Genomic DNA, 20,101 nt, shown 5'->3' with positions numbered 1-20,101 from the left:
TAACTATAAATTTAGTTGTTTTCATTAGCTTGGGTTACAACCTGAGCATTTTTTGAATGCCCTTTTTGGCAAGGGAACTTCCTTTGTTCGTCTTACAAAGTTCCATGGTGAGTAAAAGAACTTTTGTAATCAGTAATAACACATTTTATTCCTATTTTATGTAATTTCACAATTAGAGACAAACTTATCCATTATATCATAAATACCTATCTTGTCCTGTATAACAATACTTTCTTTGTTTAACAAAACATTCTTATAGGGATTTGGTAAAACTGGTTCAGCAGGTTCCCCGATAGCAAAAACCAATTCAAAGGGTAGCTCTTATATGGAATCTCAAGTATTTATTTTCACATAAATATTGAAAACATAACCAGTAGTTTTTTTTTCGATGTTCAAAGGCAGCAGGAAATTGGTGTCTGGGAATAAAACAAAAATACCTGAGGTATTTAGTCACCAGTGACAAGGGGGAAGCGTGGTACGGGGAAGTCTCGCGACGGGCGCCTGTCATCAGAGACTGCAGCCGAGCCATCTGTGTACACTGAGCCCAGCTGTGCTTTCCCTGCAGCCTGGAGGTTAGCCTGTTGCCATCAGGGTTTGAGGCTTTGACTCTATTTTATTAAAAAACAAATTCCAAATGACTTTTTCAAAAACTAGTGTGTGAGTAGTGTTGAATTCATTTATTGAACACACTGAAATTACATGGTTCATTTTCTTAATGACCCAAGTGAATGTGCAATTTCATTCCATTTTGCCTTCACTGATGCCAGTGAAACTGAGAAAGAAATGCACCCCATGTTACAGTATTCCATCTTTCACATTATATTTTTTACTATTTAAATGATAAACAGGGACCGCTAGATAAAAGGGTGAAAGTTTAAGGTAAGATTCCTCAGATATTTTCACTTAAAAATAACACTTGATCAATATCAGTAAATGCTAGAATAACTGTTATTCCAAGGCCTCCTCCAAGTAAACAGTCCCTTTAGGGTATCAGTTTTCTGTAGCAAAGTACTTTGAAAAAGCCTTAGTTTCTATGCCAAGAATAAAATTCTAGCTACCAAAATATCTGCATATGTAAACATTTTCAAATTCATATTCTACATATATGCTAAATCTCTGTTTTTATACATATTATTGTGACTAGTCTTCAAAGTTTTCATTGGCCGGGTGTGTAAACCCCACAATTAGAAGTGGGGTGTTAGAAGATAAATAAAAATGGCTCTAAGGAGAATTTTTATTCTTTGTTTGGCACTTAAAATTGTGCTTAGCTCTTAAGTCAAAGTATAAAAAAACTGAAGACCTTAGATAAAAGTATTTGCAATTTTTATTTCAACTCTCCTCAGCTTCAGAGTTCAAATTTGTCAGTAACCTAAAAAGGTTAGTAGGGAAGTCATTGGATAAAATATCTCATTGTGGTGGGATATGATGGATTTCTTTCTCTTTTCTAGTCAAGCCAAGTTTATCCAGAGTTGTCTATGTGACGCTGTGTCTCAGACGTGACTGTGAATGCCTATGCGGTGAGGTAAAAACAGCAGGATATAAACATACCTAATTGCATCCAACTCACCGTAAAAAAATGTGAGTTCTTAATCTTGGAGGAATATAAGAAATTTGCCACAAGGAGTAATTTGACTGTTAGAAATTAAAGGATTGTGTCTAAGTTCCATACTGCATCAGTGTGTATGTATTTCATTCTCTGCATGAATAATTTATAGAAAACTTATCTAAATAATTATTTTGAAAAGAAGTCATGAATATTATTTATTTCAGAGATTGAGTTAATCATTTTCCACGCCTCCTACTTCTTTCTCAAATATTATTTTTTTTGTTCCTCATACTTAGTTTTGGACCAGCTTTTGTCCTCCTATCTGAGCCATGGAGATACTTCAGAGAAATTCTAGAATGAGAGGAATCAAGTACTTCAGGATTGTGATGCTGACATTGATTGTTGGACTGTACATTCTTTAAAATCTTCCCTTTGATATCAGTGGTAGAGGGAGTTCAAATAGAGTCAAGAGGCTACACGGAAGGTTGCTCTTATGCAAGCTTCAGTTAGACCTTGCTACCTCTCATAACCTGCCAACCCTCAACCAGGACCATTCCAGCCAATCCTAAAGAACGCCTAGGGTAATATATAAGATTCCACAAGGGTTCCATGCATTAGAGTAACTTTCCAGAAACCTACAAACTCTGAATAGGTCCCTGGTCCAGATAAGTCCTGAAACCTAGCCCAGCCTCTCCAGAATGTCGGATAATTCTATCTTCCTACCCCATATTAGTGACAGACCCTTCCAATATGAAAAATTTAGAATTGTCATAGCCCAAACACCCCTAAATAGAGGGATGGAAAGATCAAAGGTGATGGTGGAGTTATACAGAGAAGATAAGATTTTACAAATGAATATGAATGCTGAATCATTAAATTGATATCTCTTTCAATCTCCATATCTTATAGCTGCTAGGAGTAAAAACCTAAAATTGTGAAATAGTAACCCATGTCAAACTCTGAAATATGTTCTACAGCTAATTGTGATGCTGTGCTTTGAAATTTATAGCTTTTCTGTATATATGTTATTTTTCACAAAAAAAAGAAGGAAAAAAAGTCGATTGTGATGATAAAATAATGTTTAAACTCTCTCACCTCCTGCATTCTGGAGCAGCTAGAAGGAAAAATCTGAGAAGATTGAATGGTAGCCCAGACAAACTCTGGGATCTGTCCTATAACTACTTGTTGAAGAGCACTCTGAAAACTATTGCTTCGTTATTTCTTTGCTTAGTGTATATGTTATACTATTCAATAAAAAAAGCTAAGAAGAAATCTTCCCTTTGATAGAAAAAAAATATAATTTCTGTCTCCACCATTTTTCATCACATTTTGTGAGGCATGGTTTATTCATTCTTTCATCAAGTACTTATTGAGCACTTAACTCTGTGCCAGGCACTTTGCTAGTGCTAAGAATCCAAAGAAAATATACCCACCCTCAAAAAGCTTATGGTATATTTACGTGTACTAACATGTACCACATTAATGCGTTATTATAAATGCCTTTGGGTATAAGAATATTAATAAGATAGCTATATATATATACACTTTTAATTTAATTTTATCTTTTATGCATGGGCAGGCACCAGGAATTGAACCCGGGTCTCCAGTATGGCAGGTGAGCACTCTGCCTGCTGAGCCTCTGTGGCCCGCCCTGTTTAATATGTTTTTAAAGAAGACTTTTGATAGTCTGATTTGCTTCTACACCTAACACAATGGGTCCATACAGTGGGCACTGCTAAATGGAGATTGTGGTGGGGATAGTGATAGTTCCCAAAAGTTGGTTTCAGTGTGGACGATAGAGACATGTCTTTTATTGATTGAATGATGTATTAGAGAAAAAAGATATTAAAAAAAAAGGATGAATGCAGAAACCCTGATCAAAGTGGTGTCTGAAAGGGATGCACTTGTGTTTTAAGGCAACTGAAACTTTTATCTGTCATCAGCAGAGAGTAAATAGGCACCCTCATTTTCTAATAAATGTCCTGAAATAAGTAAGTATCTATTGACGTGTGTCAACTCTTTAAAGTTTTCTTATATTAGGGCTAAGTTCAGTTACAAGCTTAGTGGGCATCCATTGATTTGGTGACACTGAAAGTGAAAGTTTAGATTGGTGGTTATGGGGGGGGTTCAGTATTGAGAGGCGTAAGGAATGGTTGGTTCCATTAACAAAATAAAGCACTGCACTTCACGAGAGGCATATTATGCCCTCCTTTGGGCTGGAGGACACAATTACTTGGCACATTTCCACATAAAGTTAGTTTGATATTTCAACTACTCTCGCTAGAACCAGTTAGAGTGTATAATGCCTAGAATCATGGTTGTAGGGGGAGATGGCACTCATCTCAGAAATCAAATGCTGTCCTATAACAAACAACATAACAGTAACATCTATCACTTTGATTAAGATCTTATAATACGCTGGTAGTAGAAGTAGAGACTTCACAAACATCATTTGAATTGTAAAACAGTTACCATAGTTGGTACAGTTATTCTTATTTACTGAGTTTCACAGAACTTAAGTAGTCAAAGACTCCACAGCCCCAAAGTTATAAGAATTAGTATTAAAATGTAGATCTGACTCTCAAACCTTTGCTTTCATCATCATTCCATGTTGCCAATAAAGAGATGGACTTTAGTCATAAACTATATGCTTAGACAATTTTAGAGATTTCTCTATTCCTGATTTTTTTATATTCTGAATAAACCTCACTAGTGACAATAAACAATTTAATGGCTTTGGATGTGCTCAGCTGTGTTGGTAACAGAAGAGGGTATCCTGATTCATAGGGTAATCATTACCCATAGAATTAAGGGATTTTGCTGGTTGACTCATATCTAGGAAATCTGGTAGCAAACCATGTATAGACCAATTTGCTTATCTTTGGATTGTTGAGACAAGGGGGCACCTGAGAGAGCAGAGGTGAAATGCCTGAGAAAAGACTTTGCGATGTTTATTTGTTGCTCACATACATTTGTCAAATGCTTTGTCCTTAGTGTATGAGTTCTTGATAACCCATGAAGGGTTGCAAAATGTTTTCAGAGTCATACATAAAAGGAATTGTGTCAGAACCAAAAATGCTGCTGCTACATTAGAAGTTATAAGGATTTTCAGAAATACTGTCCTTCCCTGATATTTTTTAGGGGCTTAATTTTGTCACTGTTACTTTTGGATGATATTTATTATGGATTGATACATCAGTTATTAAGTTTTTATTGTCACATAAAAATTCTCATTTACTCAAGAAAGGGACTATATATAAATTAGAGTGAATAAAATTATGGTTTTAGTGGATGTAATATATTAGTAATGTGACTTTAATTAACTTGTTCGTTATAATGAATGTGTGAATAACCCACGGTTCTGCTTGATAGATATATTAGTGTTTTCTCACCTTGAGCATGGTCAATATATTAGGCAACAATCTCAATTCAGTTACCCCCAGTATGTCTATATTCATGAAAAAATAAATTATGGACAAAGTAATTTTTAATTAAATTTACCCATGAGCATTAATAGAATTGTATTGTAGTCTAGTATATGGCCCGAAGTGTGAATGTTTCTCTTCTGTTTTATTGTGCTATGTTTTAAATACAATAAAGTTCACCCATTTAAGTACATTTATACAGCTTGGTAAATTTTGATAATTGATACAGTCATATAACCATCACCATAATAAATATACAGAGCATTTCCCATTATCCATAAAAGTTTCTCATGTGGCCAGCCCCCGGGAACCTCTGATATGTTTTCTGCCACTACTTGTCTTAATCTTTTTTTTTTTTTTTACAATTTCATCTAAACGGAATCACAATATGCAGTGTTTTGTGTTTGATTTTGTTCATTCATGCATAATGTTTATGAAACTTATCCATGTTGTTGCATCTATTAACACTTTATTCTGTGAGGTTGTTTAGCTGTATTCCATAGTATGCTATTCCACAATTGTTTATCCATTCAGTTGATGAATGTTTGAATTGCTTCCAGGTTTTATCTAATATGAGAAATGCTGCTATGAACTAGGGAAATTACATGGCTTTTTTTTTCGCAAGGACAGGCACAGGGAATTGAATCCAGGTCTCTGGCATGGCAGGCGAGACCTCTGTCTACTGCGGCCCACCCCATTACATGGCTTTTAATTGATTTTTTGAATCATATTAAAATGCGATCAATTTTATTTCATGTATTGTTACATAAAAACAGCTATAATTAATGCCCTTTAGAGTTTACAGTTAGTTTACATTTGTTGTTTTTATTTAATTTCTTACCATAAAATATTCTAATAATAATAAACATGTCAAAAATTTTTATAAAAAGTGTTTTATATATATATAATTTAATATTTACATTTTCATAATTTAAGTATTTTAGCTCCATTTTGCTGATGAAAAAAATGGAAAGTTAGAGATATATTGGAACTTGCCTAAGATCACAACATTAGGAAGTTACGGAGCTGGAATTCAGACCAGACTACAGGTCTAGTTAACCTTGTGGTTGTGTTAGTCAAGGGCATACCTAGAAAATTAAAAAAATTCAGTAAAGCATTGGAAAGGAGCATGGTCAATACTCAGTCAATCTGAAGAACTAATTTTCCTGATTTAAAAAGAACAGAAAAGCTTTACTAATTGTGCCAAATTTCAGAGATGGATAAATTCAATAAGGGCTCTCCTGACAAAGAATTAAAATAGGATGGTTGCTTCCCCATATGATATTGGAACAATTAATCTTCTCATTCAGAATCTCCCTATAACTTTCTTGAACTTATGATATAAATAAATCATGACTTGATCACTGGCATATAGTGGTCATTCATATAGAGCGGTTAATGGCTTCAGTCAACCCTGCAGTGGTTACTCTCAGTTGATTGCCTAAAGGTTCCTTGTATTTTTTTTTTTACATGGGCAGGCACCAGGAAGTCTCCTTGTTCTTGACATTACCACATCCTGCTTTCCAAGCCTGTTTTAAGAGTAAACTGTTTGCTTAAAATAAAAGAGAACGGGCCACAGTGGCTCAGCAGGCAAGAATGCTTGCCTGCCGTGCCTGAGGACCCGGGTTCGATTCCCGGTGCCTGCCCATGTAGAAAAAAAATAAAAAATAAAAAAATAAAATAAAATAAAAGAGAAGATTATATGTTGTGTGGTAGGCATGGAAGACTAGACCTATTAAAATTGACAGAAGGGGAAAATTCTATTTGATTAGGATGACATACCCAATCAAATGCTCATATTCCCCGAATTCATAAGTAGACCATAGGATCTGACAAGCTACCTCAGAAATTCCTTGAATGTTCGCTATGTAGAATATACATGGTAGAATAGTAATTATAATTACTTGAGCAAGGAAGGTGGGGTTGCTTTTACCTTCCATATCCTTTCCATCCCTGATCTTGTTAGGTGACTGAATGCTCATGTGTATATGACTTTAAAGATATGAAACATAACATGTCACACTGATAGAAAGGTGACTATAAAACTGCTTTGATTTTGCCTTATGTGATTTAGAGTGGTCACAGTATACTGATGAAATGTACTAAAATGGTGAAATATGGCTTTGGAATTGCGTGGACCTGGCTTTGGATTCCTGTTCTGCTATTTATTGTGACTGGGCAATTTATTTAATCTCTATGGACCTTAATTTGCTTCTTTAAAAAATGGACTGGAAGTTTTGAGCCATGGAATTAAATGGAATCAACTAAGATAATATATATTTCATACTGTGAGACATGGCTTATTTTGGATAAGATATATGCTATGTGAATAAAAATAAAAAATAAAATGAAGAAAAGAGATGTTTCATTCTTGTAGAGCTCATAATCTAAGTAGAATATGTATGCTACAATAGAGGCAGGTTAAAAAGGCCCCAAAGAGGGAGTAATATGTACTGATTGGGTAAGTTAGGGAAGACTTTATATAAGATGTGATATTTAAAAGGTCATGAAATGAGTGCAAGTTTGCCTGGTGGAAGAGTGGCTTAACAATGACAAGACAACAACATCAAGTAATTACAAGGGAAAAGGAGTTGGCGCCTTAGTTTACTATGGTAAATATCACACAATGATTTGTCTTAAACAACAGGCATTTATTGGCTCATGGGTTTTGAGGCTGGAAGAACTTCCAAATCAAGATACTGGCAAGATGTGCTTTCTCCTAGAACCTGTATGTTGTGGGGCTGGCTGCTGGTAATTCTTGGGATCCTTTGGCTTGTATCTCTGTGTCTTGTCATATAGTGATGTCCTCTCCCTTTTCACTTCTGTGACTTTTGAGTTCTCTATACGGTCCCCAGTAATAAAGATTAAGACCCACTTTGATTCAGTTGGTCACAACTTAGCTAGAAATAACATCTTCAGGAGGTCTTATTTACAGTGGGTTCACACCCACAGGGATAAAGGTTAAGATTAAGAACCTGTACTTGTTGGGGTACATAATTCAGGATATCACAGTGCCTGTTTTAATATGATTTTTAATGAAACCTATAAGGGTGGTATGTCCAAACATGACAGTTACGTTGCTGTTCTACTTTTAGATCTTTGGTCTCCTCCCCAAGTTCTTTGTTCATTTTCATATAGCATTTTAAGGTACATTGACAAACTATAACAAGTTCAGAATAGAGCGATCAGGGGAGTATAAGAACTTGAAATCGTGCCATATCTAATCTGATGGAGAACAAGGTATATATAATCTGGAGAAGCAAAAACATAAGCTTGAATGTATTTGTAAATAACAATGTCTTAAGAATGGGTTTCCACTTCTGTGCAATTTGAGAATTGTAAGCAGCACTATGTGGACCGTAGTGGGAGCCTGATTAGGGAGGAATTTACTTCTTGATATTGAAGGGTCCCTGAATGTTGGTATCCTCAGTTCACAAAGTAGGGAAGCGTTTGGACCATATGACTTCTAATGTCTCAATATTTCATAATTCAGGTTTTGCATGATTCCACCTCGTGACTTGTATATTCAGGTTATTCATTCAAAAATACTGAGCATTTACTACAGAGCACGTTGGAAGAATCTATTTCTCTTCTAGCTATATTTTATGTAAATTAATTTTTGTGTTTAATATTTTAAAGAATTGCAAAATATATAACATTATGATATATATAAGCAATAAAATATTTGTTCCTTTTATATAGATATTAATTGTGCTCTCTCTTTTTCTTTCTCTAAACCCCAGGTTAAAGGTGAGACTAGTTACTCCATTTATAGTGTAATGCTCATATTTTCATGTAGTATTAAATAATCATCAGTATTGAAGACTTAACGCAGATAATGACTATCATTTATTTATAATGTACTATGTTCTAGGCTTTAGGGTGCTGATATCCCTTTCAGTAGGTGCTGATATCTCCATTGTACAAATAAAGAAAGGAGAGGCTCATTGAAATAGAGTACTTTTCTCCAGATGACAAAAGTCATAAATGATTGAGTAGCAATAAAAATTTATGTTTGTTGGATTCAGAAGTGAGTCTTCCAAGCCAACGGGTCAGTGAGCTTTTCCTCTAAAGGGTCAGATAGCAAATATTTTTGGCTTTTCAGGCTGAGAAACAAAATTGAGGCTATTATATAGGTACTTTTATGTAATACTGTCTCTGTCACAACTACTCAACTCTGTGGTTGTAGCACAAAAGCAACCACCCAAATAAATGAACATGTCTGTGTTCCAATAAAATTTCACTTATGAAAACAGGTAGATGTGGACAGTGGGTCATAGTTTTGCCAATCTCTGCTCTGAACTATGCTATACTGTTCCTTTTGGGCAGTGGTGGGGACAGGGGTGGGTTAGGCCTTTTTAGCATTTTGAAGTTAATGTTCAAGGGGAGGGTTTTAGCTTGATGGCTCATTTAGAAAGTTTGATTAAATGCCTTGGTTAAAACCCTACTTGCATGCCTTCTGTTTATGAACGTGCTAGAAGATGGAAAAATGGTCATCTTATATAATGGTGGAACTCAGAATATTAAGTCAGGTGAACACAGAATAAAAGTTGTTTCAGTTTGCTAATACTGCCGGAATGCAATATACCAGAAATGGATTGGCTTTTATAAAGGGGATTTGTTAAGTTACAAGTCACCATTCTAAGGCTGTGAAAATGTCCAAATTAAGGCACCAGAAGAGGCTAACTTCTTGCAGGAAAGGAAGCATCCAGAGTTTCTCTGTCACATGAGAAGGTACATGGTGATGTCTGCTGGCCCTTTGCTCTCGGATTTTGTTGCTTCCAGTTCCTGGTTCCAGTGACCTTCTCTTTGAGCTTCTTCTGTTCTGTCCCCAAGCATCTGCAATCTCTGCTCTCTGTGTTGGGTCTTTTAAAGACACCAGTAAACTAATTAAGACCCACTTGAATGAGTGGTGTCACAACTCCATCTAATTAAAAAGTTATACAATTGGTCATATCTCCATGGAAGCAATCTAATCAAGAGGGCCAACCCTACAATATTGGATTAGGATTAAAAGAACATGGCTCTTCTGGAGTACACAACAGTTTCAAACCAGCACGAAAGTTAAACTCTGAAAAGAAAATCTGAATCATGTGATAACCTTTCAATCTCTGAAAAAGAAAATATTTCAGTGTCTTTATAAATCTCAAATTAATGTTTTTATGCTATGGGCAATACTTTATCCCTACCAAGTATATTAGTTTCCTTTGGTGTTGTAACAAATTACTGTAACTTAATGGCTTCAAAAATAAAAAATTTCAATTATAAAAATGTTTTTTCATCAATTGTAACAAATGCACCACACCAATGGAAAGTAACATTTGTTACAATTGATGAAACTGTATTTTGTATATGGGAACTGTATCTTGCAGGTGATTTTTCTGTAAGCCAATAACTTCCCTAATAAAAAAATAAAATGATTTATTTTCTTAAAGTACTGGAGATGAGAGGTCTCACTAGGCTAAAATCAAGGTGTCAGTGGAGCTGCTTTCCTTCTGGAGGCTCTGGGAGAAAATCTGTTTACTTGCCTTTTCCACCTTCTAGAAGATACTCACATCCTTGGCTCATGTTCCCTTCCTTGCATCAGTCCAACCTCTGCTTTCATTGTTCCATCTTCTCCTCCCCCTGACCTTCATGCCTTCCTCTTATATGGACCCTTCTGATTACATGGTGTGGATGTCCACCTGGATAATACAGAATAGTCTCTTGATCTCAAGATCCTTAACTTTTGTTGCAAAATCCGTTTTGCCATGTAAGGTGATTTATTCACAGTTTCTGGGGATTAGAACATCTTGGGGGGGGGGATATATTACTGTCTACCATACCAATGATGACGAATACTGGGAATGGAGGAAAGACCATTTTAATGAGGCAGTGTTTCCACAATGGCCTGTATAGTAAGTGAGTAATCATGTCAATTTAGACCTGGCAAGTTTTCACAAGAAGAAAGTGTAAGCATTTCTGCAGCCTCTCCACCATTCTCCTAATGAATATATATGAAGTGACAGCCACACTGACTTCTTTCTAGTTTATGAGTTTATCAGTATGCTGGCATTCTCCTTGTCTCTTTTAGCCAAGTAATTTGTACCATTCAAAATGTAGCTATTGTTAAGGAAATGATTTAAAGATGATTCACATGTTGCTCATATTTAACACCTGCTGAAAGAACTCGTTAAATTTTCTTTTTTTTGCAGGATTGCATGAAAATATGTAAAGGCTTCTTTTTAAAAGGATTTATATTAAAATGCCCTATGCTATTATTGCTGTTGAACCAAACTTTACAATAGTTATTTATTCACCCTTATAAAACACTATAGGACTGGTTTACACACATGCGATTATTCAGAATTTTGTGGAAAACACCAGGTAGGGATATTCTCTCCATGAAAAGAAACAAGCAACCGTTGATGTTACACTGGTTAATACCTTGTTTCAGTTTGTTAATGCTGCCAGTTTGTTAATGCTGCCAGAATGCAATATACCAGAAATGGATTGGCTTTTGCAAAGGGGATTTATTAGGTTATGAATTTACAGTTCTAAGGCCAAGAGAAGTCCAAATTAAGGCATCAGCAAGAGAATATCTTCACTCAAGAAAGGCTGGTCTCTGTCAAACGGGAAGGCACATGATGGCATTTGCTGGCCCTTCTCTCCTGGGTTGGTTTCAAAATGGCTCTCTTATCTCCTGTGGGTCTATCTGGTTTCTCCTGGGACATTTTCCTTTTTAAGCATCCTTCACTTTGTTACACCTCTTTGCTCTGTGTCAACTCTGAGCTCTCTCTATGTGTTCTGCCTTTTATTCTCTTCATAGATGACTCTAGCAAAAGGATTGATACCTACCTTGAATTGGGTGGGTTGCATCTCCATGGAAACAACCTAATCAAAAGGTGCCACCCAGGGTCTGCACCCATAAGATTGGATTGGAAGAACATGGCTTTTCTGGGGTACATAACAGTTTCAAAACAGACACACCTGGACTTTGAAGCTAGCAGAATGATATTCTTTGTATGGGATCATTACCTGAAGGAAAAGTAATGTGGAGAACTTGGCTATAATTCCAAAGTCTCCCAGGAGAAATTCTGGTGACTTTATGGTCTATAACCATCAATATCAGTATTCTGTAGAGCTCTGCAAAGAGTCTACATGTGTAAGCCTCTCACCACCACACAAAGGGAATCACAGAGGAGAGTAGTGAACACAGTAGTCGATATTAAAATACAGAAATTGCTTCTCTGACCCATGCTGGCTGAACTGAGGTTGGAACTAAGTTTCACAGTTGGATCTGAGAGCCAGATTGGTTTTCCAAATAGGTTACAATAATATCTTGTGGCTATGTCTTTGGCTGCAGAAAGCATGAATAATGGAATCCCATTTTTTAAAACATAAGGCTTCAGTTATTTCCATGTATAGTTAATCACTAGCAGTAATACCTGTGCTGATGAGCAGCTTTCCAACTTTAAAATCCCTTCATAGAAGGATATTTCCAACTTAAACATTAGGAAGTGGGATATAAGTTGGATTTAAGAGTTGGCTGATGGTAAGGGTTTATTAAATATTGAAACTGGTTTTTGAAGGAGATTGTGAAGTCTTCTCTGGACATCTTAATAATGGCTTAGGTATTGTCTTACCTGAAGGCAAAGGATATTTTTAATGTGTTGAATTTGCCTGTTGTAGATTTCAGGACATCTTTGAGAAAGTCATTTAGATAATCTTTGGGGCAAAATGGATATGTGTGGACCTAATTATAATATTGGAGCTTTGTATGCCTTGCTCTTTGAATAGCTGGTCATGATTTAGAGATTAGATGCCCCACAGATTTTCCCTTGGTTTAGGAGAGCTATAAACAAACAAACAAAAAGATCCCATTTTTAATCTTTCCAAGAGCTTTCAAATTCCTAGGTGTTAAATCTAGAGTTGAGAAGCATGAAAATTTAGAAATTCCTCAAAGTTTAGACTTGACAATAAATCCCAGTTCTTGGCCCATTCTTAGCCAGTTGTAATCTGAGGGATCCCAGGGTGCTCAAGACAGAAGCTTTATGAGTTGTGATCGGGAGTGAGCTCGTTGGCCTGTAGAAAAGGTCTGGCTTATTAGAGAAAATACAATCTCAAGCTTTTTCAAGCCATATTCAAAGATACGTGTATGTAGGAATGTTTGGCCAACAGCAAGAAGCAAAGTCATCCAGTAAGGGACATATCAGGAGAAGAGAGCAGTCCTTTCCAAAGGAAAGGATTGTAATTGGGTGGTTGTCTGGCGGAAAAGGGAGGGATGTTCCTGGTTGCAAAGCTCCTCACTCCTTCAATGCTTACATCATCTCTGGGCCGCCTTTTGGCTTGCTTCAGCAGAATGGTCACAGTTTGAGGATTTCACTTGTCAGTGGAGACAGTTGAACTTCAATGTTTCTCGTTTTTTGTTAGAGACATACTTGAAGCCAAGTATGATTTCATGTTCTTATGAATGACTTGAATAAAGACAAGGTATGCTTACATATTTCTATGTTGCAGAAAATGGGGAAATATTGGCTAGCTGTATCAAGGGACTAAAAAGATATATATGTAGTTAAAATGATAAAACCCAGAAGATGAAATGGAAGGGCATTACTTGACATGTCTTATAATTCAATTTTTAAAAAATTAATATAATAAAAGGCTGTCCTCACAATTTATCCTGCAAGGTCAATACTATAGTTGTGGAATAAGAGTAGGGTGTCTCTTCAAAGGAAGGTGAAGGGTTTTGCAGTGGTTAGCAGTTAGTAGGTGCTTAATAAAAATCTATGTGAAGATTAAATATCAAATCTAAACTCTAGGTTCCTAGCACTTCTTTAAAATTCTCATTGTTTCTCTCCAATAACATTTCTTGGTATTTCATAAGAGAATTTTTCAGTCTGCTTCTTCCCAGAACTTACTGTGTTTTTGTGCACTTTCCACCTTTATAGACACAACATTCTCACATGGAGTTAAGTCCTTTTTTTCTTTATGTCCCTGGACATTACTCGACTTATCTCCGCTTAATCTCTTGTCCCGCCCCGCCCCACCTCCCGTGGTAACAACCTCTTCCCCGAGGAAAATCTTTGAGGTGTAATCATACATTAATCTACTGTGCCAGTTTGAAGCGATTATGTACCCCAGAAAAATTGTGTCCTTTAATTTTCATTCAGTATTGCTGGGTGGGATCTTTCTGTTTCTTTCTGTGGAGATGTGATCCACCCAATTGTAAGTAGTGACTTTTGATTAGATGGTTTCCATGGAGATGTGTCTCCTCCATTGGAGAAAGCTTTAGGGTCATGAAAGCCAATAGAGCCTACGTAGCCAGAGACCTTTGGAGCAGAGGGGACTCACCCTGGGAAAGCCTTATGGATTGAGGAGAGAAAGCTAGCAGACATCGCCATGTGCCCTCCCAGCTGAGAGAAACTCTGGATTTCATCGGCCCTTTCTTTGGAGTTGAAGTATCTGTCCCTCCATGCCTTAATTTGGACATTTTCATAGCCTTATAAGCTGTAAACTTGCAACTTGATAAATTCCCCCTTTTAAAAGTCATTCCACTTTGGGTATATTGCATTCTTAGCAGCTTTTAACAAACTAATACATCTATTTGTTTACTATTTTCATCAGCACCTGTACATACAGTTAAATGTTCATTTTAAACATGGCTGACACTAATAATTCCATCTCGTTAATGGGTTGCACTATACTATTTTTCCGTAAGTTGATGGTTGCTTTGTAATTGTTTTGGGCTATATGTTTGATTTTGTGAGGAGTTAATTCCAGAATAGTTATATATTGAAGAATATAAAGATTAAAAGTATTACCAAAGTTAATCTTTATATTCTTCAGATTTTATTAATATATTATTAATAGAGTTCAGTGAACTATTTCACTGTTGGAAAGAGAAGAGAAAAGAATGATTCTACTCTGAGTCACCTATTTAACACAATGTGTATATATTTTTAAGATTTTTTATTGTGAAATATATATATATATACAAAACAATGCATTTCAAAATACAATTTCAGGTTTTTCCTTCTAGCTGCTCCAAGCACTGAAGACTGAAAGAAATATCAATATAATGATTCAGCAGTCATACTTATTTGTTAAATCCTATCTTCTCTGTTATAACTCCTCTTCCTCCTCCTTTAATCCCTCTTCCAGTCTTTAGGGTTTTCTAGGCAATGCCCATTCTAACTTTGTCATGTAGGAAAGGGATGTCAGCAATATGGGATAGGGTGATGGAACTAGTTGATATTTTGGAGAGGCTGGCCTCTCTGAGTTTCAGGATTTATCTGGCCTCCAAACCCATCTGGAAGTTGTAGGTTTCTAGAAAGTAATCTTAGTGCATGGAACCTTTGTAGAATCTCTGGTAAAGCCCTAGGTGTTCTTTAGGATTGGAGGGAATGGTCTTGGTTGGGGGTTGGCAAATCCTGGCCATCAGCAATATCTAGCTGAAGCTTGCACAAGAGTAGCCTCCAGAGTAGCCTGTTGACTCTATTTGAACTCTTAGTCATTGATACCTTATTTTGTTACATTTCTTTTCTCCCTTTTTTGGTCAGGAAAGCATTGTCTATCCCACAGGGTTGGGTGGGGCGTGGGTGTGCAGGTGCATGGGGTGGGGGTGGCACATAGAGGGGTGCTCGGGTCATGTAGGGCAGGGTGCTGGGCTGGGCATGATGTATGTGGGTGCATGGGAGGGCAGTGCCCAGGGTTGCTTTCTAGCTCTGTCTGTGCCCTCCTAAGGGCTCCAGACCTCTGTGTCAAAAGCAGAGTGGTAGGCTCTGTGAGGTAGCCAGATGGTCTCTATGAGCAGGAAAAGGAAGTTTACTGGCTTTCAGTTTCCCCAAAGGAGCTCCAGGCTGAAGACCTGAGGCGGCTGATATTCCAAGCTAGCTGTGAAGGCAGGCACTTTGGTGGGTGAGGAGGCCTATTGACCCCAGTGGAGTCCCGACACCCAATCATCCCCCTCTCTGCATCTCAGTTCCTTGGCTTTTTCATCCAGAACCTCTCTATGTAGTGTTGAGGACCCTCTCAGGTCAGTCATACACTGGAACTGCTGTCTTCATCATTTTTCTTTCTCTCCTCTAGTTGTTCCTTCTAACACAGCATTTTGAAGCTTGATAACATGGCCTTGTTTCTAGAAAGTTAGACTGAAGCGGTAGCCATCTTTGACAAATAACTAAACTTGCCACAAATGTGATCATTAGAAAGGCATCTGTTGGTTTGTACAAATAATATATTGTAAATATTGTAACTTTGTCTACTGTTACTGTTGTAGTTATGAACCAAAGCTCATGATACATGAATTCTGCCCCAAAGGATTAGAATCTGTGTTACTCAGTCAACAAAATTTCAGCATAAATAAACATTGACAATGTGAAGAGATTGCCTAGTTGTTTTCTAGGTTATTGCTAGAAACCTATAGAGAATATGTGAACTTAGTTTCCTTTTTAAGATAAAACACTTGAAATATGGGGAAAGGAATCATTACTGCCTACCCATATGCTTAGGTAAAAAGGCAAAAAAGAAAATGGGGTAAAAATGAGAAGTGATTTAGGAAAACTAAAAACCAAAAGAGCCTTTGGTTTGCTTGCTGTACACCTAGGAGTCCTGTTTAACTCATGATTTAAATGCTTTAGTCTTGAGTGGATCTGAGTGGCCAGATTTGTTCTGAAGTCTTAAGAACTTACTAGGAGCCAGGAATTGAACTAGTTGTTCTTTATGGACATAAACGAGGCAACATTCCTCAGGGGGCATATAGTAAGCAACAGCCAATGATATTGCACCATGATGTCCTATCAGAGGAGTAAAGACAGAAGGTCCAGAGTGGGAATCACCCAGCCCAACCTAGAGAGCTCAGAGAAGGTTTGCCAGGTAAGGTGATGAAGGATGTGGTAGTTGAGTCCTGGAGAGTCGTAGGAGCTGTTCGAGCACCCTTAAATAAGAGTGAAGGTTGCACCAGGCAGGGTGACCAACATGGGAAATAACCCGGAGGTGAATGAGAGCATGGCTGTTCCTGTGACTGCAAGTTAGGTATGCATGGTGTAGTAGGTCCCAAAACATCCTGCATGTATGTAAGGTATGCGACAGAGGAAAATTTAGGTCACAGATTGAACTAAGTTTGCTGATCAGTTGAGATTAAAATAGGGAGATCATTCTGGATTTTCTGGGCTGGGCAATGTAATCACATGAGTCCTTTAAAAGTAGAGTAGAGGGAGACATAAAAGGAAATCAGCGATGGGATGAGAAAAGGACTCAACGTGCTATTGTTGTCTTTAAAGATAGAGGAAGGAAGCTATGAGCTAAAAAATGCAGGTAGTGTCTAGAAGGCAAAAAAGGCAAAGAAACAGATTCTTTCCTAGAAACTCCAGAAAGAATGCAATCTCACTGAATCATAATTTTAGCCCAGCGTAACTTGTGTTGGACTTCCCACCTGCGGAACTATAAGATAAAAAATGTTTTTTTTTTTTTCCAGTTCCTAAGTTTGTGGTAATTAGTTACAGCAGTACTGGGAAGAGCATAGTTGAAACTGCTGAGTGAGGAGCATTGAGGATGGAAAAGGTAACAGGGGTCAAACCTTGGTGGACAAATTTTTGCCCTGCTCTGTTGTTTGTTTTTCATCCTGATAGCAACGGGAAACTCTTCAAGGGCTTAGGTAGTGAATATATGTTTCAGGAATGTTACTCTGGTAACAGAAAAGATTAGAAGCAGGCCAATAGTTAGGGGACTTTCAGGAGAGAGGATTTAGTCATAAGTTTAGCATTAACTTAGGAGATACTAGTTAATCAGAATCAACAGAACTTGCTGAGTGAGGCACGCATGAGGCAGTACAGAAAGGGCAGCACCAAGAATAGCAGTCAGGCTTTTGACTGGATAATTGGAAAAGGTCCTGAAGATGAGAACACAGATGTAGGTGTGAGTTTCAGAGTTGGGAGGAAGTTGATGTCATTTCTTCTGATGGCCTCTGTATTTTCTGAAAAGTAGGTGAAGTTATGAGAAGTTATCTATCTATTGAAACACAGTGGCTTAGGGGGCCCGGGGTCAGAATTATCCGGAAGGAAATAGGTGTGAATCATCTTGTGTGAATAGGAATATAGAGTTTCTCTTCAGAGTGAACCCCGAGGAATTGACAAGCAGCTGTGAAGGCCCAAGTGAACTTTACACCCAGTAGGCAAGTGATATGCCTCAAGAACACTTCACTTCTTATGCCTGAATCAGGTCCTCTCTCCTTTTTGGCCTGACCAGCTACTAGCTTCCTTAAGATCCCAACTGGGAAGTCATTTCTATCTCGAAGTCTACCCTGACAATTTCGATACCCATAATAGACACCTGTTAGTTTTGCCTGCCCAGCACCACCTTCCCCCTTTCCTGGTAACCAGAGCTTTCTTTTTCTTTTAGGACCTGCCCCTCTGCCCTGGTGGGATGCATTTCCCCTTGCCCTGGTTCCTCTCAGTGAAGTTAGGTGTGTGGCCCTGGTTGGCCAATCAGTCTTTTCTCCAAGATTGATGTGGGTGCTGGGAGGGTGTGCTTTTCTCCCCAAATTGAGATGACAAAGACCAGGCAAAATTGGAGCTACTGGGGCCTGCTTTTTCCTAGGGGAGAAAACCTGCCCCAGAAGGAAGCAGGGATATTAAGTAGAGAAAGAGATAGTCCTGAGTTATTATTTAAACCCCATGGATCCAAGTCTGTGTTTGGACTGGTGGATTATGTGAGAAAATAAATTTTCTTTTTTTCTTTTGCTAAACTGAGCTTGAGTTTGATTTCTCTCATTTAAAAGCAAAAGAATTTTCACTAATATATGGCCCTCCTATATGCTTTCATTTGTGGCTCCTTGTACTCCGGACCCCCACCCCTGCTGTACCTGACATGCTGTATCGCTAATTGTCTGATTACTTGTCCGCATCATCCACCAAATTGTACACACTGCGAGAGCAGAAGCCACATACATCTTATTCATTGCTGTTTTCAAGTGCTAGCTCAGTGCCTGGCACACAGTAAAGGCCCCCAAAGTAATGAATGCTCACTGAAGCCAGAGGGAAGAGAGCATTTCCAAGAGGCAGAGGTCAGTAGTATCAAATGTTGTAAGAATTCCAAATAAAGAAGGGACTGAAAAGCATCCAGAGGATTGAATAACCAGAGGCTCATTAAATGGGGTGGTTAGAGCTACAGTCATGGCAGGAGCACGAGCAGTGCATGGGATGTGAGATATTTTGGAGACAAGACTTACAAGCATCTTCCCTGCGAAGGGCAGGAGAATAAGGCTGTTGAAAAGGAGTGTATGGTTGAAGAAAGATATTTTAATGTTTAAATGCCATAGTAAGGTTTTAGAAAAGAAGTTTGATAGAGACCAGACCAGGCAAATCTTACTCTTAAAGCTGGATGAAATTCCTGGGGAGCTTTGCTTATGAGCATTTGCCACATCACGGATACAATTCCAGTGGCTTGAGTGTTTGACCTTTCCTCAGTGATAATATTCTGAAGCTTGATCATAGGCTTTTTATAAAATGGCTTTGTCTGAAGAATGTCTCCTCCTTTCTTTTCCTTTGGTTGTGACACAGGGTGGGAGCACAGACATCATTTGTTTCCCTTTCTTCCTTTCCCTTTTCTTTGTCTATACACATAATCAGCATTTTTTTAAAACTTAAAAAAAAGTAGATGCTCTATGCTGTGCATTTTAATGGATTATTCTCATTTATCCTAAGATAAATTTTTCTGTATTCTCTCTTTCTTTGTCTCTCTCTGTCTTTATCTGTCTCTCTGTATCTTTCTCTTTCTGTCTCTGTCCCTCTGTCTCTATCACTGTCTCTCTCTGTCTCTGTTTGTCTTTGCCTTAACTTCAAGATAATCCATTGAAAACCATTTCCTTTGTTGTGAATGTTGTGAACTGGTGCTATGATGACTAAATCTGGACTGTTTGGATCCCTGTCTCATGACTCGCAAAAGCCTTCTGAGGCAATGGCTTGCATATGCATTTGTTTATCAGTTCCCCTTTTGGAACTTCTTTGTAGAATCCATAGCTTTTCACAGAATGATGTAATCTCAAAATTGAAAGGAACTTTGACTGCCTGGGCAAAGATTTTGACCTCATGCTGAGTCCCTTGCAGGCTCTTCCTTATAAGAGGTTGCCTGTCCTCTGTCTGAGCTCTCC

General features: G+C 37.6%; 1 protein-coding gene across 25 annotated transcripts in view; it reads left to right on the top strand.

The window, feature by feature from the left end:
* LOC143681536 (uncharacterized) overlaps positions 1-20,101 on the top strand; it is a 499,706-nt gene that overhangs the window by 284,240 nt on the left and 195,365 nt on the right. For 9 of the 25 annotated variants that reach the window (XR_013174710.1, XR_013174711.1, XR_013174703.1 and 6 more), the window contains one exon: positions 1,449-1,578. The exons of 15 other annotated variants lie outside the window; for them this stretch is intronic. The gene's annotated coding sequence lies outside the window, so the exon portion shown is untranslated. Of the gene's footprint in view, positions 1-1,448; positions 1,579-3,125; positions 3,162-20,101 lie in introns of those variants that run through there. One more of the 25 variants, XR_013174717.1, reaches the window with a different exon arrangement.

Source organism: Tamandua tetradactyla, chromosome 4 (genome assembly GCF_023851605.1).
Source record: "Tamandua tetradactyla isolate mTamTet1 chromosome 4, mTamTet1.pri, whole genome shotgun sequence".
NCBI lineage: Eukaryota > Metazoa > Chordata > Mammalia > Pilosa > Myrmecophagidae > Tamandua > Tamandua tetradactyla.
Note: the sequence above shows the minus strand (reverse complement) of the source record. Positions and strands in the feature narration are given on the sequence as shown.